Source organism: Otolemur garnettii, unplaced genomic scaffold, assembly GCF_000181295.1.
Source record: "Otolemur garnettii isolate 467f Iridium unplaced genomic scaffold, OtoGar3 scaffold00017, whole genome shotgun sequence".
NCBI classification, from domain to species: domain Eukaryota; kingdom Metazoa; phylum Chordata; class Mammalia; order Primates; family Galagidae; genus Otolemur; species Otolemur garnettii.
This window is the reverse complement of record NW_003852412.1, coordinates 8746807-8752710: the sequence shown is the minus strand read 5'-3', so window position 1 is coordinate 8752710 and position 5904 is coordinate 8746807.

Here is a 5904-nt window from a genome sequence, read left to right as displayed (position 1 = left end):
AGTGTTCTCTTTTCTCCACATCCACGCCAGCATCTCTGGTTTTGGGATTTTGTGATATGGGCTAATCTTACTGGAGTTAGGTGATATCTCAGTCTTTTACCTTTATTTCCATTTCTTAGCTCAGTGACTCCCCACAGTTCAAAGAATCAGGTATTGAACAATGAAGAACAACCAAAAATCTAGAGTAGGGGAATGTGGTAGGACTGTCTATTGTTAGCACACTTTTCTTCCCCACTAAAAGAAGTCTAATTTATTCAAGAGCTGGGTAGAGGCCCCTTGGTTTCAGCCCCCTCCCATTTCCAAAATACAAATTGTGATTAGTCAAAACCCATCATGATTATCTCATTTCACTTGGCCTTTAGTAGGGAGAAGGATAGTTACTTGATCCCATTTTGACTCATGAGATGTAAAGGGACATGCAGTGAGGACAGCTTAGTGTCCCAAATGGAAAAGACAAAGTTTCCCAAGAAGGCATGTTTTTTTTTTCCTAGCCCTTTCATCTCTCTGGAGTATAAAGTGGTGGAAGATCAGGGACCAGGAGATGACAAGTGTGAGCATGCCGTGAGGACAGAAGCACGATGGAGAGACCCAGGTCCCTGGAGGCTTGGGGAGCAGCTGAATCCCCCAGCAATTGTCTGTCTCCTTATTTGCTGCTGAGAAAAATGAATTCCTATTTTTAAAGTCACTTTCAGTTGGGTTTTCTGTTATTTGCCACCAAAAGCATTCCCAAGTGATACATGGAATAAATAAGAGTGATATGACCATCCAGGAGTATAAACTCTGGAGACAGAGTACTTGGGTTTGAATCTACCATCTTCTAATCTTTTCACTTTCTAGTTTTGTAACTTTGGCTGCCTTAGCCTGTCTGTTCCTTAGTTTATCTATCAGTAGAATGGTGATAATGCCAGCACCTGCCTTATAGGTTGTGCACTATAGTCCAAAATGTTCGTGTGACTTCTTTATGATGCCATTACAGTTATGTATTCAGAGATGGAAAATTGTGCCTAATTTTTTTTTTAAATAAAAGACTATAAAGTCTCTACTGACATGTCATTTAAGAAACCTTGGATTGGAAATTACAAACCATTTCCCAATTTCCCAATGGTTTGTAAAATTTTTTCAGCCCTTCTCATATTTATTATGACCAAATGTAAAACTGTTTGTCTTTGGAATGGTCTAGAATAAATGTTTATGGTTTTCCACTCACATAAAACAAAAGAGTAGAGTTATTCCACATGTCTTAGGCTTAGTTGGCTCTGAGGAGTGAAACTCCACCTGCTTCATAACTGTGGCCCTAACACGTTTATATTTCTTCATGTGGCCATCTTTTCTTTCAATATATTACTCCTTCCTAAGTTTCTTTTTTTTTTCCCCCCAAATTTTTGTAACTCTGATGGAGTTTGTGTTTCAGCCTCTTTGGATCTTTTAAGAAAATTAATCAATGAATAACAGTTTATGTTAATGAAGTGTCATGAAAAATCCAAAGGAAGCAGAGATACCAGATTTTGCTCTCCCGCTGTTTATAGTGTAGCATATCAAGGTATGCAGTCACCTGGTATTCTGTTTCTACAGGAGGGTTTGTTAAGTAGGAGGCATTGGCCATTTATATACCATGGTTGGCCCTGAAACTTGGAGGTCTTCCTTTGTCATCACTGGTGAGCAGCTGATTACTGGATGAGAACAAGGCAAAGACCCATTTAAATTTGGCCCTCTCATAACCATGAATACTCTTGGCATCATTCCTTGTGGGGTGTCCAGGCTTCTGACTTCAAGTGAGTTATGCTTATGTGCCAAGTAAGCCTGTGGCAATGGGAGTGCTGAATTAAGAGGCAAATCCAACATTATATCTGGGGCTGACTCCCTCTTGACTCAGAGGAAACAGGTAGGCCTGATTTTGGCACAGTTGGGAACATGGGAGCAACTCCTCTAGGCTGCTAAGCGACGCTGATGTCATTTGCCTCAGGCAGCAACAAGGATTTATGAAGCCCCCATCTGGGACATGGCATTGGATTGAGACTTTAGATTATGTTTAGGCTCCAACTGTGGAATTCAATCTGGTTCTTTTGGTGAGGTAATAAAACATTCACAGTAATTGTTCTTCCATAATGCTTGATGATGACTAGGAAACAACCATTCCAGCCAACATTAGGCATCCTGTGCTTTGGCAAGATGAATCAGGGAAGGGGAATTTAAATACACCAAAACCACATCAGTTTGAAAGTCAGTGACCTGAAACCGGACAGTCAGAGTTGGAAGGTAGAATGTGAGAATCAGAAGGTAATTTAGTGATCCCTTTGGGCGGTGGTTCTCAAATTTTGCATGCATCAGGATCAACAGGGGACCTTGTCAACTGCTGGACCCTATGCCCAGAAATTGTAATTTGGCAGGTCTGGGACCCAACCCAGAATTATTATAAGAACTTAATTGAGTTGAAGCCAAGAATTTACATCACTACCAAGTGCCCACATAATATTGCTGCTACTGATTTGGCTGCTATATCTTGAGAAGCACTAACTTAGATGACTCCTGAACTTCACAAGTGAGGTAATTGGAACGGGGACATGGATGAATTATCCAAGGTAGTGATACGAAAAGGGAAAAGCCAAGATTAAATTTTGAGTTCTTTTCAGTTCAGGTTCATTGTTCTTGTTTCCATTTCACCATTCATGACACAAATTAACTGCATCCGCGTTACAGGTATTTGCTTGGGGACAAGAGGACATTAGAACTCTCCAAATCTTTACTTTCTCACTTGGTGCCTATTAGCTTTGGGAAGTCAGGCAACCTCTCTATTGTCTCAGTTTCTACAAAATGAGAATGAGAATCATAGGAGTAATAACAGGATAGCAATACTATCTCATAGGATGGTCGTGATGGTTGACATAATATAAATAAAGAGGGTGCCCAAAATATGCACATTTGAAGAAAAGAAAAATTCTATTAAAATTGTAATACTCATATATACTGATACTGTTGGTTATCTTGTATCTTGTATCTCTTGTAAGTACAGAAGTCAAGCATAGCGTGAGCATTACAATTTTAATACAGCTTTTCCCATTTAAAAAGGGAAATGTGTGTACATTTTTGCACTCTCTGTATATATGCATATATATCTCAAGTATATACAAGGTTCTTACAATAGTGTCTTATAAACCGCTATTATTATTACATTTTGAGTATTTTCAATTATTTTGAAAATATTTGTATTACCAAAGTTTCACTCTATCTAGTCAAACTGGTTGATACAAGAATAGTAAAGGTGACTAAGAGAAACATTTCAGAATGTGGCTCATCCAAAAGCTGGTGATTTAACATAATTAGGGTGGGTGTGAATTATCTGCTCCAGCCCTCTCTTCCTATGAGGGAATAGAGAAATCGTGGAGAAGTTAAAGGACTTGTCTAAGCTTTTGTAGCTAATTAGCCACAGTTCTGGAAGGCAGTTTAATTCATTGCTTTCTTAATCTGTGCAGTATTTTTGAATGTTGTGTTACATATAATACTGTTTTAGTCTATTTCCTGTTGCTTATAACAGGATATCTGAAACTGGGTAATTTATAAGAAACACAATTAATTTCTTACCGTTCTGGAGGCTGAGAAGTTCAAGGTCAAGGGGCTGCATCTGGTGAGAGTCTTCACTTTGCAGGAGAGGACCCTGCAGAGTACCGAGGTGGTGCAGGGCCTCACGCTGTGAGGGGGCTGAGTGTGCTAGCTCAGGTCTTTCTTCCTCTTTTTATAAAGCCACCATTCCCACTCTCATGATAATGCATTAATCCATTAACCATTAATCTGCAAATGGATTAATCTGTTTATGAGGGCAGAGACTTCACGATCTAATCACTTCTTAAAGGTCCCACCCTCAATACTGCCACATTGGGGATTCAGTTTCAACCTCAGTTTCGGAGGGAACATCCAGGCCATAGCAAATATCCTCTTACAGTCCTGTCTCTATTTCTTCCTGCAATGAATTTAGCTGAACTGTAGAGTTGACAACACCCGACTTCAGTATCTTTTTTCTATTTGCTTTGAAGGCCTTTTCCCTAAGCCCTTTATTGTTCTTACTGTCACTGCTGGTCCTGCATAGAGCAAAACGAGAGAACTTTATTCCCATTAAGTTTCAAACATACTCTGAGGAGGGTGTGAACCTACTTACTACCTGTGTATTCTACAGTTTCTCCCCCAAAGTTTTCCATGTTTTGAAGTGAGTCCCAGCCATTGAAAGCAAAGTATTATTTAATTTAAAAATTGGGCCTCATTTAAAGTATCTAAATTCCAATTTGGACAGCAAAAGGTTAATAGTGCATAGAAAAAAATTCCAGCAGCCCACAAATCTAAGCATAATTATGTATGAACATGAGGCTTTTATTGCTGTCAAAATTAATCACTTTTCAACTTCCAGCTGTTAAAACCCTTCTGGCAGTGCTCCAAGCAATTCCCCTACAGTTACTTTTCCTTCAATTAATTTCTGGTGCAGTTCACAGGCTCCTGTTACATAAGCAGCAATTTAAAAATGGATTCTTTCTTTCTTTCTTTCTTTCTTTCTTTCTTTCTTTCTTTCTTTCTTTCTTTCTTTCTTTCGTTCTTTCTTTCTCTCTCTCTCTCTCTCTCTGCTTAAAACTAGAAAATGACAATATAAATTTTGCTACTTTTTCTCATTCAGCTCAACTCTTACTAAAAGTCTGGAAACAAGGAGTGTGGGATTAAAGTATTAGTGTTTATTATAAAGCACTTTATGTGTGTGAAGTGATTTGTAATAATTTTTATTAGCCATTTCTCTCCACCGTCCTTTGAGCTAAGTGCATGTTGTTATGTCTGAGCTGTACAATGCCACCCACTTTTGTCCCCCAGAAACTTTGTAGGAAATGTAGTTTACAAATCATCAGCGCTGGGTGTTGCCTCTGCTGTGTGCTGCTTGCTTTTACCATGGTAGCCACCCTTGCCATGCCTTTAACTACACACATGGGTCTGTCGTGGTGGGAAAAATCTCCAAAAATCTCCAAAAGGGAAGCCCTTTGTGGTGCCTGAAGCTGCCAGCTGCCTGGAAACTCAAACTATCCCCGCCCATTCTAGAAGCAGCTGTCAAGAGACTGGGTGAGTTCTGAAGGGCAGACGGCCGTGACCAACCCTGCCGTTGAGTATGCATCCTCCATGAGCTCTGTAAGTGGCTGCAGCACATTATTTATTGTGGTTTATGAATGGAAGTGAGTCCACACCTTTATACTTGCCTGGTACAGACCGAGCACTTGCACATGGATTCTAGGATGAATGGACCGTCTTTCTGCAATTCATTCCTAGGACTCCAGATGAATTGTCCTGACATCCTTTCCGAGGGCTCTGCAGGGCTGAGTGAGGGCTGAAGCTCTGCTCACAGGAACTGGGACTTCAGTCCCTCTCACCTCCTCTTGTACACCTGAGCTAATGAAGCCAGTTTCATTTCTCTGCTTTGTCTCCCCAGTTCCTTCTGAGGTCCGCCTCTGGGCTGGGGCTGTGGCTGGGGGAGTAGAGGCCACCTTCCCAGGGCACTCCTGCAGATTTGCCCACTCTTCTTCTCATCCACCCTGCTTCAGACTGTCACATAAACGTCTGTTGAAATAATGAACAGGCAAACAAACAAACAAACAAAAAATAATGAACAGGTGCCTTTAGTTTGGAATTTCTGCCATCATGATCTACTTTCATGCAAAATTAACATATTTTTTGATGTCGATGCCTGAGCCTTTCTACCTGAGAGTAGCAGCTGGCATTAGATCTGAGAATGGGTGGGGATATGAAGAGGTTTCTGTGGCCAAGATAAAAGAGTATACATGTCTTAGATGTCAGAGAGAGAGAAAGAAGGGGGGAGAGAGAGAGAGAGAAGGAGGGAGGGGGAGAGAGGGAGAGAGAAGGAGGGAGGGAGAGAGAGAGAGA